General features: G+C 38.5%; 1 protein-coding gene across 2 annotated transcripts in view; it reads left to right on the top strand.

Annotated features, from left to right (window-relative positions):
* The first annotated feature begins 2,469 nt into the window (after window positions 1-2,469).
* Uif (sushi, von Willebrand factor type A, EGF and pentraxin domain-containing protein uif) overlaps window positions 2,470-22,731 on the top strand; it is a 50,939-nt gene continuing 30,677 nt past the window's right edge. For both annotated transcript variants that reach the window (XM_072015569.1, XM_072015568.1), the window contains exon 1: window positions 2,470-2,833. The gene's annotated coding sequence lies outside the window, so the exon portion shown is untranslated. The remainder of the gene's footprint in view (window positions 2,834-22,731) is intronic.

The raw sequence follows: 22,731 nt of genomic DNA, 5'->3' as shown, positions 1-22,731 counted from the left end.
CATTCGTTCGCCTAAAATACAACGGTAACAACCTAACTGGGTCAACGCGCGACCTTACCAGAGAAAGGGTTAAATACCTACGTTGAATTCTTAGTTCAAATCCACGTGTACAACCACGGTCAAATCGTTGGACATTTAATGGGTTTACCGGCAGAATGAACTCTCGCGTTGTAGCCACGAAATCAATTCTGAAAATTAAGTTATTACGATCTTAATGATATTTCGTTAATCGCTCGTGCAAATATGCTATTTTCTCTCGTACCGGTAATATCAAGCGACATGTTTGCTACTTTATTCCATTTCACGGAGAGAATGATCTTTAAGTGTAATATCGTAATGCAAATTAATTCGTAGAAGCTTGTACAGGTATTTTTTAATCTTTATACTTCTTGCTATATTTTCTTCCAAATTTGGCGTTACTCGTTGCTGACTCGGTGGTCAGTGGTCATAAAGGAAGCCTGCTAAAAATGAATCTACCTCGACGAAACGCTAAACGAAGCACTGGACAAAAAATGGCGAATTTGTTACTAAAACGAATAAGACAATTCGGTTTTCTCCAAACGACACGGGGATATTTAAAAAATTATCCTAGTACAAGATTCAGCGAAGACTTCTTTTTACAAAAATACCCTCTCTTCGTAAAGGCGTAATAAAACTTCTCGAAGACCACGAAACACGTAGCAATTTGTGCAGAGGAGTGTACTTACGTATTCCTATACATCGTTTATCGAGCGCTAAAAAAATCGGCTGCCCGTTATGCAATTAGTCGTGGCGGATGCTACGTGTATATATCGCGATCTCGGTATTTCAAGTGACCGGCTAGGTATCCTGTTAGGCCAGAAATTAATCGGTCGGGTTAAAGTTGTACACGAGCCGCTCGCCTCCGGCTATTTATGACGTCGTTCGTGACTACGTGCAACGACGATCGCGATTCTACCACGAAACCGTATCACGGAAATGATGTGTCCGCAGTTTTCACTCTGTCACGATCGCCGACTGTATCGAATATCAGCGTGGTACGAGGGAAACATAAACAGCGGAGCAAGTACAATGAGACTCCAAATTGGGGCACCAAGTAGCGACACGGTCGATTCGGTGATACGTAAGTTCGTGCGGTGATCGGTAACGTCGTATCACCTTCTTGACAGAGACGGAATAAATGTTACAAATTATAAGATACGGATAGTTGACGTTGGGATGCGAATAGGAGACGCGAATTATAAAGTAGCTGTATATATAGAAACGTGGACGGAGAATGTCGATAACGCGACCACGCGTCGGAGTCACTGAATCACATTTCTTACGCGAGCGTCGATGTCTCCAACGAAGGAACCGAATGATTTTTCGACGCGATCCAATATAGAATAGGTGGTTGATCATCGATAGAGTTTGGAAGCTTGATGTCTGGTCGGCACCGTGGTAAGTCATATTTTGTGAACGAGCGAGCTCGTGTACCTACTGAATAAGCGAATAGCGTTTTGTTAACGAGGGACGAAGTTCGTGTCTCGTCAGATGTCTCATACCTGTGTCTTATTACGTTATATAGCGACTTTATGGAAACGAGGAGAGAAAATGTTACGAAGAAAACGCGTTAACGAACAAGATGCATCGTGAATAAAGAAATGCATCCGAGTGCAGGAGTGGGAATAATAAATATGGAAGACCAATGAAAAAACTATCAGGAAAACAATTTTTTACGATCTTCCATACTGGTCGCATCTATTAGCCACTCGTTGAAACTTTTGCACGACCTTTTCCACGGATGTAGTTGCTGTGGTTTGCGAGATGCAGTTTCTTCTTCTTTGATTTCTTTTCTAATTGGAACGACAGAATTTCTTGTTGCACAAACCGATTCCTCGTACGCTTGGAACTCGAAACGCACGGGAACCGATCAGAGAGTAACCTCGTTGACAATTTCGTTGGCAATTCCAAACTATCCTCGACGTAGACCTTCTCCGATACTTTCGAACTATTATTCTTAGATCGTTTTCCTTCGACCAAAAGATCCACCATACAGGCTGCTTCTAGCAACTGGTATTATAATTCTGTTGCCAGGAAAGTTAGAAAAAGACGATAGAAGAAAATGTTGCACCGCTTAACACGCTCTATCGTTATACCGTACAACTTTTTCATAGGTGCACCGGTGCAAAGTGCAACCGCGCTGTGCAATCGTTTTTGCGTAAACCGATCATTTCCCGTATACTCGAAACGCATGGAAACAGATCGGAGACTCAACCCTGTGCAATTCCATCGTCGATAAACAAACAAGGAGCTGAGTCTCGCTCGGCCTTCTCCGTTGACGCCACGAGTCAAGCCGAGTCTGCTTCTCCTCCGCCTTTCCAGCTCGCCTACGTTCGCGTCTGCTTCCTTTTCTCTCTCTCCCTCGCCTCGTTCAACCTATCGGCGTGTCTTCCCGAGGAGAGAAGCCTCTTACTCAGGTGACTCGCGCCGTTCACCTGGAGAGAGAGAGAACCGGGTTCCTCAGTTTCGAACCGGTGGGCCGGAGGGAAAGAGCTCCGTGACCCTGAATCCAACTGCTCTTCGTTCGTCTCCCCTTTGTCATTTTTTTATCCGAGACTTTTTCACGAGGACCGATTCCAGATCGATTTTTTCATCGACGTTCTGCCATTCGCGTCGAAACTGTGGCCGTCGAGAATTTTAAAGAGGATTTTGCAACGGTTCAACTGTGTTTTCCGTTCGTTGCTTCAAGCGTGGACTCGAGGCTCGGTTTTGTGCAGTGAATTGTCGTCGACTCGCGCGGAGACCTTCTGTGCCGTGTACATGTACCCAGGACAGGGATCGCGGCGTGGAACGTAGGAGAGCAACAAACAAAGTAAGTTTACGAGGGAACTGCAGGAAATTTGAGGAAACCTCGAGACTCTCGTCCGAAGTCGTCGCGAGACTTTACATCGAGTCCATCTCTCGGTGCGTGGGTTTCGAAGCTGTTGACGCTTTTGGCGAATTTTTCGAATATTTTCGGTAAATTTTACGGGAGATTTAAGAACGTTTTAAGGCTGTGGTTGGAAGCATGGAATCTCGAAACTTTCGTCGCCAGACTTTGCTTTGGGTTTATTCTTTGACGTGCGAGTTTCAAAGTTGTTGACACCTTTTACGAATTTTTGGAAAGTTCGTAGTAAGTAAGATTTTTCATAAGTTTAAGAAACCCTTAAGACCGTGATTCGAAGCATGCGACCTTTTCTCCCGAGACTGCTTTGAACTTATTTTATAGAGATATGATGTTTGAAAATTACCGAAAATTTGAAATGAATTCAATAAAAAATGGTTCTAATATCGGAGACTTAGAATCGTCTTCGTACGACTTTTCTTTGAATTTATTCTTTCGGAGTATGAGTTTCAGTTGTTGACACTTTCGATGAATTTTTGATTTCAAGCAAGCCTTGAGACTGTAGCTCGAAGAATGAAACCTTGAGACTTTCATCGTGAGACATTCCTTTCAATTTATCCTTTCATACATAATGTTTGAGAGTTGTTGCCGATCTTGATGAATTTTTAGTAGAGTTAGGGTTAGAGATATAACGACGTTCCTTAGCTCGTTGATGAGGATGTTGCGAGTAATACGGTTAGGCTTGGTCGAGTTAGAAAGACGCTAATTAGAAACAGTTTCTAACGAGCCTGAGCTCGATATACCGCAATATGGTTGGTTTTGATGGACGTTGGCAGAAGAACGCAGGAAGAAGGATGTTTCTAACGTTAGTTAAATCGGAAGATTAAGTGCACTGCTTTCTTTGATGTCTTCTTCGAAGTTTAATTTTGAAACGTTACATCGGTGCAGAAATTATTATTATAAAAATCCACAGAATTTCGCAGGGTAATGTGTTCGTTGCAACGTTTAGAGACCGAAACGTATCTCTATTTACGTTCGATCTCTTCCATCGTGTCTATGAAAGCGAGTACGAATTCGCATAAACATTCATAATCTGTCAATAGTCGATTTATCGAATCAATTAGTTGCAATTTCGCGATAAACTTGTTTCAGAGTTCTGTAAATAACATTAAATTAAATTTTGCGAAACGAATACGATAAACGTAACGCAATGAATGAGAAGAATATACAACGTTCTGTTGCGTTTCTTCTTAAATAAATAAACGATATACAAAATACACGGCAACCCATTATTAAATTACTCGAAAGACTATGCCAATTTTTCCGCATCTGAAATACGAATTTGCATAAACATCTGCAGTTCGGTTACAATGTATCGAGGAAGACAAAACGAGGATAATTGCTACTGCGAGTTGATAGAGGATGGAAAGAACGATAGGAAATGCAAGATACGCATTTTCTGACGTTTCATTTTGTTCTATTCCGAGCGTTTAAGCATTCGAAACGGCATGTTACTTCTTATTTCTTCTCTTAGACTTCGTTTCAGCGCAGAACTCGCGCGATTTTCGTTCTGCTCAGTGAGCTGTCGCATACATCGACTGCAGCTATGTAAAATGTGGAAACGGAAGCCTCGGGCTCGCAGATTAAATCTCCCTTAATGCTACGTTTTTCATTTTCGCCTCGGTTGCGCCGCAAATCGTAAAGTCTGGCCATTCTTTATTCAGAAATTTTCATTTCAAACCATTGGAAAAATATTCGTAGCATAAAGTGCTACAAATAAAATTTTACATTGCACTGCGATCCTTAAATCTACACCTAACGATAGCGTATTTTTGTACCTAAGTATCGAGATAATTCGTGGCCTCGTACAGGACACGATAATCGATACAGATTATCAAGGAAACGATCGATCGGATTATGTTGTACGCGTGGAAAATGATACGTACCGAAGAAGCATGTGAGAGATATTTGCAAAAGTTGTTGCAAAATGATGAATAGACGATCGTGCGTTGGTTTCGTCAATTTTTTGATCTTCGCTGTAAAATTTTACGATGCAGAAATTTTGAATCTTATTGATGCAACTTGTTTACAGCATCAAAGCGAATAAAAGTAAACGCTAGGAAAAACTTAAGGATACGAGTGCAAAAATTAGAACAGTGGTGGAAATACTTTAAATCTGTTGACTGATTTTCAATTCCTATCAAAATCTTCGTTCTGTCTGTAATTAGTTCGTCGAAGATCAATTAAAAAATATAATTCCGTATAGATAGGAAAAGAGTATTCATAAAGTTACGTTATATTCTCGATCGAGCAGACTAAACCTTTTCCATTAAACTAGTCTTTCGCTTTGCTATCGGTCGAAGTTCCTATCGAGCCAGATGTTTAAATCTCTCCTAATTATAAAAAATAGCCTTCCTCGCGGATTTCTTCCTTATAAGAGAACAATGTAGCCACCATTTTCGTCCTGAACAGGAACTACCGGTTCGTCGCTAGAACATAAAACGCGTGCCGTAAAATTCGCGAGCTAGAAGTCGCGCAAGAATGGCGGAGCTGAATTGATGGAAGAGAAAGCTCGTTCCTCGAACGACGAAATCCGAGAGTGCCCCGTAGCGTTCTACGTTCCTTGACCACGCGAATCGACTGTCTAATACCGCGACCGACCACGGGAATTAAGAAAATCGCCTACAATTTTGTTAATAAAAACGGAAAAAAATCTCTAGCTCCTCAAACGGAAAGCTTATTTGAATCAATACACCGTTTCCTTCTTCGTAATTTGCGCTCGTTTCTTCGCTTGTTGGTCTATTCGCGTGCACGATAGAAAGTTATAGCTGCGCTATTAGCCATTGTCGTTTAAATTATTTCAACTTAAGATTCATTTTATCCGTTTTCGTATATTTACACTTATTTTATTAGATTTAGGTACCGACGAATGCTGGTTGAATAATAATTTAAATAATAATTTAACAATTACTACGTGAAAACACGTAGATATCGTACCTAGTTATAATTAACGTTGACTTTTATTGAGATTAAAATATAATTACGTATATCCATTTTATTCTCATATCGTATAATTTTAATCGTAATAGAGATACATACTAGAGACTACTAGGTTATTCTACTTTTAATTGAAAATTCATTTTAAATAACTCTCAAATATTCGTAGAACGATAACATAGGACATTTAATTTCTATAATAAAATCTTTGTTGTCAAATTATTATATTTTCTCATTGTCTAACTTCGTACGCTTATACGGGTCATGTGCTTGTATAAACACGTTTGATGAAAATAGTAGGTACGTGATAAAGATGTAATCGTTGGATGTTGTCAAAGGACGAAGTAATGAAACAACAGCATGATCGTGTCGATAAAAATCAACGATTATATTATAATAAAATATCGTGCAAAATTGTTAGCCTATTTATCTTACCGATTTTGCAATAACGCAAATAAATCCCTAGATGGTTATGATTTCTTTCGGCAAATTATTTAAGAATGTTTCGACAAATACTACTACCTTGACCTAAATGTTGCACAGCACGTACAGGATGTTTTATTTGGAATGATTCGACAGAGGAAAGGGGATACAAAGTATAGGAAACAGCTTCTTGAAATATTGGAAAGAAAATGCCGAAGAATACGAGACTATATTTATCGTAATTCCCACGTGTTGTATTTCTTAAGAATATATATATATAACAACAGAATAAAAAAAAATCTATCATCGATCGTTTAATTATCTGGAACGCTCTTAATATCGTCATTCGTTCTTCTTTTTCCATCTGAAGTCCAACTTAATAACGAACGAATTGAAAGTACCTACGCGAAGGTAATTAAAAATGATAGGAAAATTAAAATTAATTATATCTTTCTACTCGGTTTAAAAACTTCGAAGCTCCCATTTAGTAATTATTCCGACTACCATATCCTTCGCACGGTATTGCATCCATACCAGCCTACGTGAAACATCCTGTACACCTTATGCTACACATTTAACCTCGATATCGCTGTTCGTTCGTTTTTCCATCGGAGATATCTACCTAATAGCGGCGGACAAGTGAAAACGCCTATACACCAGCTATAGATTACTTTGGAATTCAATGACCAGGTACGACTGGTTCTGCTTTCCTTAGATTAGTCCTGGCCACATGACCGATCGTTATACGAACGTGGTAAGAAAAAAGTTCGAATTATGTGGCTTTTGGGTTAGGCCAGGTAGGCGAGTTATGCTCGACGAATGCGTGGGTAGACGGTTAGAGGCGAGTCTTGGAACTTCTGCAACAGCCTATTCGTTACGGTTTCGTTCGACCGTTTGACATCGACCTGTTTCGCCCAACGAAATTTCTTTAAGACTTCCTCTTGGTTAGAAAACATGTAGACTGGAACTCGATAATTTTGCATTGAATCGCAGGCAAAAAGAGAATCATCCACTCGATTGTTCTTTTAGCAAATTCTTTCATCGGTTCGGTTAATCATGGTTGGAGTTTGCGTTTTCGTAATAGCTGCACCAATAATGGCCAGGTTATTGAATCTTTCATTTTCATATTTATTTAGGTATTCGTTGCTCGAACGTGGCATTATTTATTAGTTTGAACATCGAAGGAATCGGTTGCGGTAATTATAGATAATTGGGATTTGTTTTTCTTGTAATTAGGTACGGAATAATGCGGCTATTGAAACGTCTGATTTTATTATCGAACGGAGGAAGAGAAATATAGAAGTAGAAGAATGAAACCGTTTGTTCGGAGATTAACGGAGATTAACGTTTAGATTTTTGAAGCCGCAGGATTCGTATAGGAGAAATTAAGATCGACAACCTTTACGCTGCGTAATTGATCTGACTATTCTTTAAATGCATCGATTTTAAGAAAGATGTATAATAAAGCAGAACTTCATGTTGCTTCTTATAGATAAGACGAAAGATGTTCTTTTCTATTAGCCATTTAGATCGAATACATTAAATACTTTCTTTGTAATATCGAGTTTCATTTACGATGTAGAATTAAAAAAAAGCGCGTTGTATTTATAAGAAAAATTAGTTTCGATCTACTACTAAGGTTTAATTTAATACCACAGGTATACAAATTATTTTGCAATTATCTTTGTGACGACATATGTAACAGGATTTTGATAATATAATTCTAATAAACCTACTTGGATTAGCTTAGAAATATACTAGAGATGTGGACCCGTTCGCCGATGGAATTTATTAAACCTAAGCACGGTGCAAGATGCAACTAAACAAAATAATTACATCGAAGAGTATATTACTGTGTCTCTATCTTAGCAATTTTTCTACGATTAAAATTTATTTACATATTCCACGCAATAATCGTAAAATTATACGGAGCGTTTCAATCTCAGTCGCTATTTACTAACTTTAATCGAGATCAACGTACCATTGATCGTGGTAATAGATATGAATTTAAATAAAATAGATAATAACAATAATGATAATAAACTGTGCTGAGACCAGTAATAATAATCAAGGTTCCACTTAGAATAAAATAAAATAAAGTAAGTCGAAGTTAAATTAAACTAAATTCAAGTAAAATAAAATAAAACAAACGTAAGTACTTGAACGTCCTGCGTTAAATTCCAGTAGCGACTTCATCTTCCCACGAAAGTTACCAGGATGCACGCTGGAAGAAGATATAATCGAATCTAACTAGAACGCGACAAAATTCAGTCTGTAACGCACGGATCGTGACTTAAACAACAAATTTACGCGAACCGAGGCGTAACTTGGTTAAGGTACCGTTATCTTCTGACAGGTACCATCGTCCTAAGACATTCCAATCGCGTAACAAATTTCGAACCGCGTTCCGGGACAACGTTTCGTCGTACTCGATAGCAGCTTCTCGCCCGATTATGTGTTTCTCGATCCTTTAACACGTTGACTGCCACGATTTGGATCGTCAGTGACTCAAATCGCTAAATTTATTATAACCAAAATAAATATAATAAGAAGAGGATAAATTTCGTGGACTAAAAATTTATCGACAATGTGTACGACATAGATAACATCGTTAAAAACAAAAGTATGGAAATATAATATAATATTTTGGTGAAATTAAATCTTAGTATATTTCGATCTATCGCAGCTTTCGTGACAAAATAGAGAACCACGTACATGGAATTCTCGCGAGGGTCAACGTGTTAACCGAAACAATCTGGGTTCTGAAAAGGTCACGAGAGCAGAGTTTCGATTTTAAAAAATTCTTTATAAAAGTTACGCGTACAAAGTACAGAAGCTGTAGTATTTTAACAATGACGTTTTTACAAAAGAAAGATATCGAAGATCTCGAAGTTACAAGACATCAAGATTTCTTTCAGGCAGCATATCATGCATTTTTATCTTCGTTGTAATAACCAATGAATTTAAATCGCTATTCAGATAAATTCCTCTTCAAAGTATTTATATATTGCATAATGATTTCAAATAGATGAATTGTAGCCGAAAGTGGACCATTCGTCGTAGAATATAAAACACAAAAAATTCCCGCGTTACATCTTAACATTCACTGTACTCGTAAAATATTATGTCACATAGAATTATTCGCTAAATTACTTGCTCGCTTACCATGCAAAGTTAGAGATGGTCGCGTACAAATACCGTGGTTTAGTATACGACGTGTACAACGAATAAATACGACGAGTAAACGATTAATCAAGTACTTTGGTAATCTTAACAGAGCGTAGGTATGCTTCTAACAAATATCTTGCAACTTCTCGAATTCGTTTCAGATCTGATCGATGAGATCGTGATAGTCGTTTTAAATGGAATTTAAAATACATTTTACATAAGACACACGGATAATATATTCGCAAAAAGTTTCCACGAATATTTAAATACTTTCACGAACTACTTCGTACGTATGTATTTATTAAACGATACTTTCAAATATCTCACAACCAAAAAATTAAGCCCCGCTGGTATGTAGGTATTTAGTGGCGAGAGAAAAGAAGAAAGCCAAAAATCGAAGTACTTCCTATCACGCGATATCAACGTTGCTTTCTCGTTGCAACAATTTTGCCGATCGTTAAACATTTTCCAAGACGGTGGAACGTGGATATAGCTGTTCCATGGAACCAAGCAACTATGACCACGCCCTGCGCGCTACCGAAGCGCTATTCAGGCTATCTATCAGGACTAACTGCACCACACAGTGAGCACAGTGTCGTAAATTCGCGAGCCGTGTCCGCTCCATGAACCGACAAGAAAGCTGTATCCCGGATATTTCAAGTATGTCGGTCGATTGGCAAGAAATCGGCGAAATTGATTGCCTGTTCTGTTAGATGAACTTTTCACGCACTTTGCTTCGTTGTTGTAAGATTTTCATTGAGAACCGGCGATGGAAATTGAAAATAATCGAATCGCATTGACATGTAACAAAATAAAATTCAAACTCATGCTGTAATAACAAGCTATAGAATTAACGACGAAGAAAAATTCGAAGTTGGTAAATTCTACGGAAACGCTACAAATTCGACCGAACGCGATATTTGATCATAAAAGCATGGTACATGTGTTTGGCTGAAACGAATTAAATTGCCTTATGCCTTGGTTACGAATGGTTTCACGTAATTATCAAGGAAAACAGGTATTCAGAGAGAAAAGTTTCGCTCGAACCACGTTAGAAACGGAAACTCAAAAGCCAGAGTTACGAAATATCATTGCAAGATAATATTGCAATGTGGTCAGACCGCATCGCGGCACAACACCGACACACCCCATACAATACGCTTGGCATTCGCTAAGGCGTTCCTCTTATACATTTATTATACATTTATACGTGTCTTCTCGACATTTTAAACGAGCAGTAAGCAAATTTCCCTGTTACGACGAACGTGCTCGTTGCTGTAACCAGCAACGTGACGTTATCTATTCTCGAATCATAATAACCACTAACCTTGATGGTTCGTGTATAAAATATCGCTGCAAGGTATTTTCCATGATATACAGTCGATCAGGAACATTTATACCGTAAAATGCTTTCGCGTATAGTGGCCACAGCAAGTATTTACATTAACCCTTATTTTCCAATAAACCGTTTTTTTTCTTTTCTTTTTTGTGTCAGCTTCTACGTTCTTTCATTTTCATAGTTATACGAAAGTATCAAATTCAACGTATAATATTTGAGTTTGACTAATTAGCATGTAAATTTCGTAACAAATAGAACGACGTGCGATTACCTTTCGTGGCTACGGTATATATCGTATGTATCGTATAAGACATGTTGCAATTGAAAATCTAATGCCACCATATGTTTATGGTAAATATTTCGTGATTTCTATATACGTTTGCAAATTGGTTTCGAATTCCGTCGATAATATAATCACGATTAGATCGCAAATATACATCTATGTGAATATAATTAAAAAAATGGATCCTGGGAAAAATGGTTTACTCTGTTACACATTATACAGAGCATTATACTTTGGGTATTTTCAATATTCTTGCTTATTATGTACATTTTACGTGTACCTTTATTCTTCTTATTATTAGGCACACTTTTTCACTTTCAGCTTTCCCATAAATGCATAAAAATACACACTAATAGTAACAGCTATCTCTGCTGCGTATAATACATATATAAAAATATCTAATGGTGTCCTTCGCGATCATTCGTCGCTCCTCGTTCGTTACCAACTCGACAATAATCACGCTCACCGAGCTCATCGTACTAATGAGTTGAATATTAACGACGTTAACGGTAGAGCCAGTCGACGCGCGTATGTACGTAGCAAAAGCAAAATCGAGCAACCGGTAGAGAACGTTGCTAGAGTCGATAATTACGCTGTGGAATTCAGCGAGAATTAACGTGACCACCGTCGAATCGTAATCGTCTATTTAACCATGCAATTCTTCGAGGGGATTGAATTAAACGCGTGTCGATAACCTGGTTTCGATATAACCGAGTGGGAAATTCACCTGTTGCTGGTCTGTCGTTGCTGGATAGGTTTTAAGTTAGAAGGCTGGAGGAACTAGGAATGCGCTTGCTCAATAATTCTTGCCTCTGGATGACGAAAGAGGCTCGAAGAACGTTGCGTCTTTGCTCGCTCGATTCCGGCCTCTCGCTTCTCTCTCCTCATCGTCGGTAATTACTTTGCATTGGGGATTGGTGTGACGAGTTCGGTCGAGGAATCCTACGTAGAGACTTTAAGGTTTAACAGTTTTTTGGGAAGCTGAAATTCTACGGCGATGATTCTAGGAAAGAGAATTCTTGAGTTTTGGAAACAATTTTTGCAGAGGCTACGATCTGAAATTATTCCTCGACGTGAAATTATTCTGAAATAATTCGAGTCGTGGAAAAGATTGAAATCGCATTTGAGAATTTTCGCAGAGCTAAGAGTCCTATTAAATGAAGTTTAAAAGAATAGTTGTCGAGTCATGGAAAAGACACGTAAAAAATAGTATCAAAATTATTTTTGATATCGAAACGAAGGTTTTACGAAATCAACTTTAGGAAAAAGAAATAGTTGAATTAAGAAAGAGATACGATAAATCGTTCGTCCGTTCTAAGGATTTCATGAAACAAAGCTTCGGATAGAGAAGATTTGAACGACGCTATCTTGAAATAAATCGCAAGAAAAGAAAGATTTCATTAATCTTCCAATGCAAAAGATACCATAGTCTTCGATTTCCAAATGAATCGTTCTATAACATTTTGTTAATCGAGATTCGCACGATGTATGCCACGAATTATGATACAACGTTTGGTTTAAAAAAAAAAAAAAAAAAATCGATGGACGATGAGAAGACGAAGGAAATTTGCACGTGTCAGACGTTGAACGCACCGCAAGGATTCAGCTTTTCGTAGGTGTACGTTTCAGGTTTTCTTGTGGGAATAACACGGCAAAAGGAAGTTGAAGAGCCGGCTTTGTTACGAGGGGGCCCTCCTCTTAACCCTATCTTCGCTATACACGCGTTGCACACAACGAAGCCGGCTGTTTTTACATGCGTGCGTTTAATTTCGCGTTGCCCTCGCCGCTCACGCGAAACCTTCTTGTTAAAAGCAATTTCGACCAACCAACCGATGAATACGGCAACGTTGCTCCTTGAATTCGCAATCGATGCTCGGTTTTGACTTCTCACTTCCTGTTCACCCGTCAGATTGTCACGGTGTCGTCGTTTGCTGAATTTTGAATTATTAGTGAAAAGCTTATTTACGAATGTATAACGTGTTCCTTTTTGAGGCGTTCGTCTATTGTCCGAGAATATATTATATCGTTGTTATTATTGTTTGTTATTTGCAAGAACGAATATAATCTCGGTTCGTGTATTTCCTATGGTAAATAGTATACGAATCGCGTTATTTTCTACAGAATTAAGAAATACATCGACCGGTGTATAAAGAAATGTAAAAAGAGCAAAGAAAATCCTTGAAATCTCGAAACCATCGAATATATAAGAACTGTCACCGTCGCAAGATGTTCATCCCGAGGCAAATTAAGTTTCGTTTGAAACGCTTTTTGCAAATAAAACGAGTCACCTACGATAAGAGAACAAATACTTTGGTGAACCGCTGCGTTCAAGAACGTTCCAACTAGCTGTAAGTCTAAAGAACGCTGAAACTCATTGTGAAATCGAACAATCGCGAACATAGTCCTACATCGGCTCTAGTTTCCGCTAGCCGTTGATAAAAGACGATGGTATTGTAATTGCGCGAACGTTAGCCTCGCGATGTATTATTAAACGCTGGCGCGCGCGAGCGCGTTTTTATTAATCATGCCAGTCGAGCGTATTCCCGTTAGCCGTGGGACGTAACAAGTCGGACAACGCGATCACGAGCGCATCGATGATGACCGGAAATTAGATCACATCCTCTGACGCGAGAAGGATCTTGCTGGTGATCCACGAAAGGACACGCGTGCTACGTTTATGGTGCACATGGTAATAACGCGTAAGGTAATTAGGTCACGAGTCGGCCCATTCATCGAAAGAACCGCGAACGACTCACAATGAACTGTACAAATGGCCGACTGATTGCAGTTTCCATTTGCATATTACGAGGCAATGCGCTCTCTGAAACAAGAGTGCTCTCTCACAATTACGTGTTTTAATTATAACAGTCTACGCAGTGTGCTCCTCTATAGGATGAAACGTGCTGGAATATTTATGTAGGTCTTTGGGAATTCATAGCGTATGGGATTAGTAGGTTATTTATCGTAGGACTTAATATCGATACGTTTTCAATATTAATTTAGACTGATCAAGTCATTTTTCTACGACTTTCTCGCAGATTTGTAATTTAAAGATCGGCTGTTCTGGAATCTTTCCACTTTTATCGTAGGATATAATTTTAGTACGTCTTTAACATCGATGTAAGTTACCGAGGTAATTTCTTTATAGTTCGCAGATAGATTAGCGAGACGTTCTGCGATCTCCGAATTTCTTTTTCACGGAATTTAATATTACTAATACGTTCTTAATAATAATTTAGATCAACGCAGAGGAGTTTAACATAATCGAGATAATTTTGTCGTGGAATGAGACATCTGAGAAGATTGATGTAGGTTTTTAGTGATTTATAGATGAATTAGTAGGTCGTTTCCAGATCGCTCGGTTTGTTTCGTAAAATATTAATTAGTCTGTGAAATATCAGGATTAACGCGCCCATAATTGTAGGTATTGGGATTAACGTAAATAGGCGTACATAGTATGTTTTGTATTAGTAATTCTATAACTAGTCCATGATAAACGATGGATCGATATAACGATATTTAATATTTATAGAATATTAGGATTAACATAAAACTAAAAGTTTAACGCGTCTAATATATTTTCTGCTCGTAAGAGGCAGTTCGAAATACTCGTATAACGTACCTATACGATGTGCACAGCGAATCAGTCTAGTACTTGAACGAGAATTTTCACCAACCAAAATAAATGTAAATGGAATCCCCGCACAAAGAAAACATCAATAAATTTATTTTTCCATTAAAAAGTAAAGAACTTGTGTACAGTGAAAGTTTCGAGGACACGTCAGAATGATAATTGTACGTAGAAATAACGTTACTGGATATTATCGTAGACGTTATTTGATGTAATCCGCGGTAAGCTACGATATCGAGACGCAAGCGGACGTTGATCAAGTTCGCCAATATCCGCAACGAAAGTGAACGAATGTCTTCCTTTTGTCGGTTGCTCGTTCACCCATGGGAGAATGAAATTAAAACCCATTCACCGTTGTACGAACGGGACACTAAATTCACTTCCTAACAGCTTGGAGTTTCTACGGCGCTTAAACGCATCGAATGCGTTTAACGTTAATACGTTAACGTCGTTGGAGCGACGCAAAGCAAGAACCGCGCGATTACTGGTCCGGAGAAAAGAAATTATTTATATAACGATAGGAGTGCAATTTGTTGCGAGGAAAGGTAGATAAAAGAGGCAAGAAGAAAAGAAAAAGTTGGAATAATGGCGGAATATTTAAAATTGTTTGCGTAGTGGAACAGATATAGTCGCAGTGAAATGTTTCATTGTATGTTTATTAAGACGTATTTTCTTCTTTATGTATGGAAAATTTCTATAATTATCGGAGAGAAAATTATTAGAGGAAACGAAGGAAAATAAAAGACTACTATGAATGCAAGTGAATTGCGGTGAATCGTTTTCTACTTTGTGCGCAAAAATTTGTAGAATTGCGAAAGGTAGCAGTTACATATTAGGAAAAATAAGAAAGATTATCTACCGGGAAAGATAGATGCTCGTTATGATATTAGAAATTGTTAGAAGAAAGAATAATTAGAACTTAGTTAAGTTATATTAATTTAGAATTAGAAATTAGTTTCTGTTTGATTAAAAATTTACCTTTCGATCGCTAATGAATTATTAACCGATGCTCCGACGCAGAAGAACGATTAAACGAAAGGAAAACGATATTCTTCCTGAGATGCAAACATTATTTAAACAGTCTGTCAATCGGAAGTATAAAACAAACAATATTGTCGTTTGAAAGTAAAGCAGGATGATCGTTGAAAGAAAAAGAATCGCGAAGAGGTAAAGGAATCGAAACGAGTCTTGTACTTAGAGCTGAATGCAGATTGACAACATCAAACGTCGTTCTATAAATAATTCAATTAGGAGTTCGCAGGAATATCTACCATTATCCGTAAGAGGTTACGTAAAACTTGCTGCGAAGGTCAGCGTCTTCGTGCTTCGAATCGTGAAACCTTCTGGTATCGATTACCAATTTCGTTCAGGGCGGAAGTCGCGGCGAAAGTCCATCTAAGGCGGCGGAAGTGGTCGCTGAACAATACCAACCGGTACTGCGTCTCGTGACAGCCGTGTTCGTAGAGTTCGACGACATTTTTATGTCAACTATGCGTTTTAAGTACTTTAACAGATAAGGTTGGAAACATAAGAAGATCTTCAACTTGGAAATCTTCTTCCATTAAACGTTTTTTTACTTAAAGTCCTTTTCATCGATTTTATAGACGCGGATAATTTTAGATGAAAGGTATTTCGTTCACACGTTAGAGACCCGCTATTTAATATCTTTTTCAGAAGATTTTTTTTGATATTTTATTTAGGAATAATAAGGAAGAAATTTAACATAATTTAAGATTTATTATGGTTTTCATCAAGATAGATTGCAGGTAAATCGCTGTAATAGATTAAGAGTATAAGAAATTGTAGAGATAATGGTTATTATAATAATGGATATCCTATAAAGAAATAACTCTATAAAAAGGAAATTATGCAACAAAGTTACTTTCGATAACGATAACCGATTTCCTTGTTTAAACCATTGCCATATGTTCACGATTTTTTCCATAACCAATTTAAAGGAAACCTTACATTTACGACAAATCCGTCTGAATCGCTAATAATAGCGTGTTCTATTCGCCATAAAATTACCACTCGAAATATAAGATACGTATCGAAATAAGATCGAGATCACGTTGCAAAATCACGCGGAACTGCGCGAACAATTGAATAAAAATTGGACAAAAACGAGTACACGGTACTTTGATTTTCTTGAACCGATTAAATACGCTGCACAGCTGCAAATGCAAACTTCAAGCCCGGCTAATTTATGCCGATGTAACAGCTGTTAAAACTATATCGCCGGGGGTCCAGTTAGAAAGTATGTTTCCAGTATCATCGTAATTACCGTTTTACCACCACTTCCTGGTTACGTCGAAACCGTTATTTGGCATGGTGTCGGCAAACCTGGAGAGATAAGTTCCCCGCAGGATGTAGATACGAGTGCCTTTCGATCGGTAAACGCATCGAGAACTATCGTCTCGACGTTTTACTCTAACGAACGGCAATCTCGGGCGAATAAGCGAAAGATTTTCTAGAACGGTACTTAGATCGACGAGCTGGCTAACTATGCAAAGGAATTAGTTTCCTCGAGATACTTTGGTAATAATCGGTGAATAAAATCTTCGTGATCTTGAGGATCGACTTTTCAGTTACAGTTCTCGGACTCATTTTACACGCCGACGCTCATTTTTTCGTTATTATTAATTTTTACAAGACCAGAAGTACCTATAGTTGGTTTAACGCGTGTTAAAATCCGTGTAAAAGTGGATAAATCGTGTAAAAAGGACCGTGCAAATGTGAATCGTGCAAGAACTTGTAAAGCGTAAAAAGAATCTCAGGTATATACTTATTCGAGTATTGACTTTTCAGTTACTTCTTGTCTGATTTGTAGTGCTGCATATTTCGCTAAATTATCCAAATATATGTCAATTTGTTTCGCTGGTTTTCATCATTTTCTTTAAATTTCACGTTTCCTTAGTTTTGACAACAGCAAAATTCACTTATCTTTAATTATAAATTTACATTTACCATAACTATAAGGTTACTTTTAAGGCTACTTAAAAATTATACATACAATGCCTTAAATTCCCAGACAACTTTATTTTCGAACATTTCTTACCATAATTCAAGAATGAATTATTTTTGCAATTCCTAAAACGAGCAATCGTACTTCGTCCTTATCAATTTTATCGACCAAATTATCACCAAAATGACGCTCATCCTTCTAACACCTGTTCTAGTCTTCGATAAAGTATCATTCGTGTTATTTTATTAGTATCTTACATTATGTTGGGATCGACTTATAAATCGTATTATGCGATCCAAGGAAATAACGACTTGCACGAAATCGTGCGTGGTTTCACGCCAAAGGCTGGTGGAATCGTGTCTGGTTGCAGCGGTTGCTCGCTTTTTACACGCGCCGTTTCGTGCTGGTAAACCAGGAAATTCGAATACTTTCTAGTATTGACCTACAGCCGCATATCGCGATTTCCCTCCATTTGTCTATTTTGCCCTGGGCGCTTCTTTAAGTTGTTCTAATCCGTTTTAACGAGCCCCAAGCCAAAGTGTTTCATTGTTGGAATATTCTTCGCCACGTTATCAGAGACGAGATATCTCGCGACGCAACGTTGTTCGTACGATATCACGGACGAGATATACCGCGTGTATGTTTATTAGGGCGAGAGTTGTAATTACAGAAAGATAGACGCGCGAACAATGTCGTGTCGCGAGATATTTGGCCCACAGTCGTGGTGCGGTTGAACGATAAAAAAAAATTTCTGACATTTTTAAAATGAAGGGAAAAATAGGAAATTTATAATGCAAGAAAAAAGAAATGCTGTAACATTATAAAATGAAATTATACTTGACGAGAATTCCGATTAAAATGTAATATATACCGCGGAATAGATGGCTGCTACCAATGCGATGAAAATGTTTAGCGCAAAAATAACTAATTCACGCGGTTTAACGATTTTAAACTTTCTTTTATCTAATTATATTTACACTACCTTCTCTTTGTTCAGTCCGGGTGGCTTCATAATTTTTATATTTAATTATATCGAGATCATACAGAAATTCCACCACAAATACCTCGAAAGTATATACACGTAACTACACGACGATGTTATAATTGAAATTTTTGGAATCGTCGTTCGTGTAATTTTATCTCTGACGTATCGGATATTTATCGTAGAAGCTTGTTTCATGCGTCTTGTTTCGCGTGGTTTTGTTTGCTGTAGTTTGGATTCAGCCGGGACTAAAAGAAATATATCGAAACTCCCTCTTTTACGAACGATTAGGTGCAATGATTTACTTCGTTCTTTTACATTTCTTCAGTTTCCTGGTTCTGATCGATTGTCTGTTTATTTTTTGGTCTTTTATTAGTCTTCCTAGTTTCTTCTTTACTTCCTCTTTTTCTATCGTTTCTATAAACTATTTTTCTTTGTCCTCTAGGCTTTTGCCTATACCTTTTTTTGTTTCAGATTCAGAATTTTTTACCAGATTTAGAATTTAGTCAAGGAATTTGTCCAGCTTATGAAATTGTCGTTTAGCCGATCCTGAAATAAACGCAGAGACCAAACTACCTTTTGCCATTTGGTTTATGCATTCAATAACTTTCGTGCGAGTTGATAAAGATTGAACGAGCTGCATTGTAAATCGAGGGCTTCGTGCTGAAAGAAACGCAAATACCCCGTAGCAACAACGCGAAGAGGAACGCCTTCCTAATTTGATATACTCTAATTGCCGCGTGAAGGCAGCTTGCAACACGCGTCTATAGTATTCTCTTTTTCTACTCTAAAAACTACAATTTCTTAGCAAGTGCATCCAAGAGATATCTCTAAATTTTCCACGAACAATGCTAATCACACTAAATGTCTCTATACGTTTACGTTTTTTTTATGAATCAAAAGTATTCAAATGTCACTCTTGCGTAAAAATCTTCGAAAGAACGTTCTTATTATCGTTTCTATTGACGCGGGATGGTTGTCGTCGCGTATATTCTTTAGTTATCACGATGATCTTTTTAATATCATTTTGAATCGATAAAATGAGTGAAAGAGATTTTGTGTAAAATCCTTTCGTGCTCATAATTAGCGATAGTTAAATTTCGGCGTTTTCAGGTTCTTCTCATACTCATTCTTCTCGCTCTTGCATCATTTACCATTCAAACTTCTGTTGCATCATCGTGCACTCTACCTATGCTTTACCCGTCGAGTTCAACCTGTCGATTTATGCACCGAATCAACTTGTTTTCGCGAGACTTTCTACGAACAACCTCTAGCAGCCTTATTGCTAGTTAACACCCTTATCAAGGGCAGAGTTCCTGCAGATTGATCGTCGGTGCTTCTTCCCATTCCTGCGATATTATATATATATAATATGGACATACAGAGTGACTCGAAAAATTGATCGCATGCCAAGTCGCCTCTCTCCTATTAACGCGTTACCGGTATAAATCAACGGGTGCTGTTGGAAAAGTGACGGTGATTTAGTCGGCTGCGTATAAGGTTTCCCTTCGGTTTCGGGGCCGTTTAGATTTCTCATTTTTAGCTTAGCTTGACGCGAAAGGTGCGATAAACGATACGATCAATAATTCGAGTCTTTCTGTCCTTGTTAGTTTGTCTCGTTGTAGGGGTAACTTCGTTTAAAATCCGAGTACACGCGATCGATTTTTCGGGTCGCTGTATCTACCACAAACAGCATCGAAATACCGAGCTTCGAGTTTCTTTCAAAACAACCTTCTGTTTCGCGATTTGTGTTCCTCTGGCAACACTTTTTGCGTAGTTTTTTCTATCAAGTCGTGTAAGCTAAGTAATAACATCGAGGAGTAAACATTACGTTCGAACTCGTATCCTCTTAGCCGGTACACAACACGATTCTCAATTGCGAAACTATCCTGCGATGATTCCCAAAGAAGCCATAATCGCCCGCAACCCGAAGAGCACAAAACTCTAGAAACCTGCAGGATTAACAAATACCGTCGCAGACAACTATGGTCGTCCTATTAGGCGTTTCTTCGGCGCAATCATCGTGACGAACAATGGGGCGTTGCATAAAAGCGCATCTACAGCGCGGCGATGAACTGCTGCCGGCAAAATAATAAACTTTCGCGAACCACCCGGTGGGTCTTCACGAGCTCGTAGGTGTGCGACTCGCTTCCCACGAGCTCGCGGGCAGTTACGTCAGCCGTGGGTCTGCAATTAGCCGCGACTCGTCGCGCGAACCGTGCGTGCGTGCGCGGTGCACGTGCAATTGGCGCTCCTGTTGCTCTCCGAGCTACCCCGAGAACGAGCAACTTGTGTAACAAGCCGTTCTCAAAACTTTCGCCGATAAAGTGTTTGATAAGAGACTTAATTGGCGATATTAAATTGTAGTAAAATTCAATTAGATCGTATATCCGTGACTTGGTGCAATAAGTGCCAATGTCGGTATTTATAAAGTTCGGATATTAGCGCTTTCGTAAATTACATATTATTCGATTATTATCCTATTCGATGGATCATAAAATTATAAGAAACAAATCCGCGATGTACGATCTACGATTTGATTTACAACGACGTCTATGGGATATATTTAGTTAGTTTTAATGGTTCGCATTAATTTTAGTTTACTATGTCAGTCGTACGTGTTAACTACTCGCTTCGAATAAGAAGACAAAATGTTTTTTTTGCGAGCTACTAATTAGCTCCTTCCCGACGACTATTTCCTAGTTTCCTTTTTTCGGTTTGGCCTCAAGTAAGAGTGAGTTTACAGTTTACTTTCTTCTTTTCTTCCCAATATTCGCTATGCTACATACTTGGAAACCGACAAACAATCCTTCTCTTCTTGGGAAGCGTTTTATCATCAATTTAGAGAACGACAATTTTGAATGGGAGGATGAGAGCATTAATACCGTAGGCAAATAGAAAAGACAGCGACGAAGGTAAATTAACGTGCTTTCACGAATTTTTGAGAGTTTCTAGTTGCGTGTGTGTAGTGTATACGCGAGTATAATAATTTAAGAAGAGCGTTCTTCGTTTCTTTCGGACATAGTAATTTCTTTATTTGCTAACTTTCTACGTGCGAAAAAGTAATTTCTTTATTCGGCAAATCTTGTATATTTAATCGGAACAAAATTTCATTTCGTAGTAATTAATATGAAACGAATACAATGGGGTGAAAATATATTTCGTAGCCGCTGTATGAGACAACGAAACCCTATATTCGATCCTAAACCCAAGAAACAAACACTTCGCGTCGATCCAGTGAAAAAATACGACTGCCGAGAACATCAACGTCAGTCTCAAAGGAATTAATCAAAGAGAAGCGGACAATGCAATGGCAGAGAGCACTCGATAACGGTAACGGTACCCATTGCGAAAGGAACCAGCTGCTACCTCGATTCCCACTCTTCGAACACATAATTAGGTCGATCCTCTAATCGTCGATTCTCGCGCCTCAAATATATTTACTCTGTTAGAATTCTTTGATCGACTCGACGTTTTAACGTTGCTCGTTTTACATATGCGCATATATATAAATATATATATAGTATAAATATAATAACAGTGAATATAATATATTAGCCAAGCTTAATTATTCCAACATACGTCAGCATCGATAACAATTTTGAAATTTCTAACGTAGAAAACTGTCAATCGCGTTCAGCCATTGGAAGCGTACGAATATTTCTGTGATTGTGTACGCGCTGAACGAACGCTGTGATCGCTCGACCGGGCCGGAAGACCCGTTACCTGCAATCGACAGGAAGTCTGCATCGTCTAGGCTGGCCACGCCACGAGATTACGATTACGCTTGCGGGAAATCTGGCCGGACTCGAGCGAGCCGAGTCAAACGCTGCCACCTTCGCCTCTCCGCGACTCTGTCGATTATCGGTGGCGGTATAACGGTTCCCAAGGGGATTCACCGACGAGCGTGTGTCTTCCTTCGCGACGAACGCACCCGTTCACGTGGCGGATTCAACGGAGAAATCCAAGTCGTTGGCCTCCTGCTGCGCTTCGTTCGCTCGTTCGTTTGCATTCGGCGGGAATCTGACAGAGTTATTGCTCCGTAGAATTATTTCGGTACGTTCATGGGAAATTTTGGGTCGATGGTAAAACCTTCGA

Source organism: Bombus fervidus, chromosome 13 (assembly GCF_041682495.2).
Source record: "Bombus fervidus isolate BK054 chromosome 13, iyBomFerv1, whole genome shotgun sequence".
In the NCBI taxonomy this organism is placed as follows: Eukaryota; Metazoa; Arthropoda; class Insecta; order Hymenoptera; family Apidae; genus Bombus; species Bombus fervidus.
This window is presented reverse-complemented; position numbering and strand designations above follow the sequence as displayed.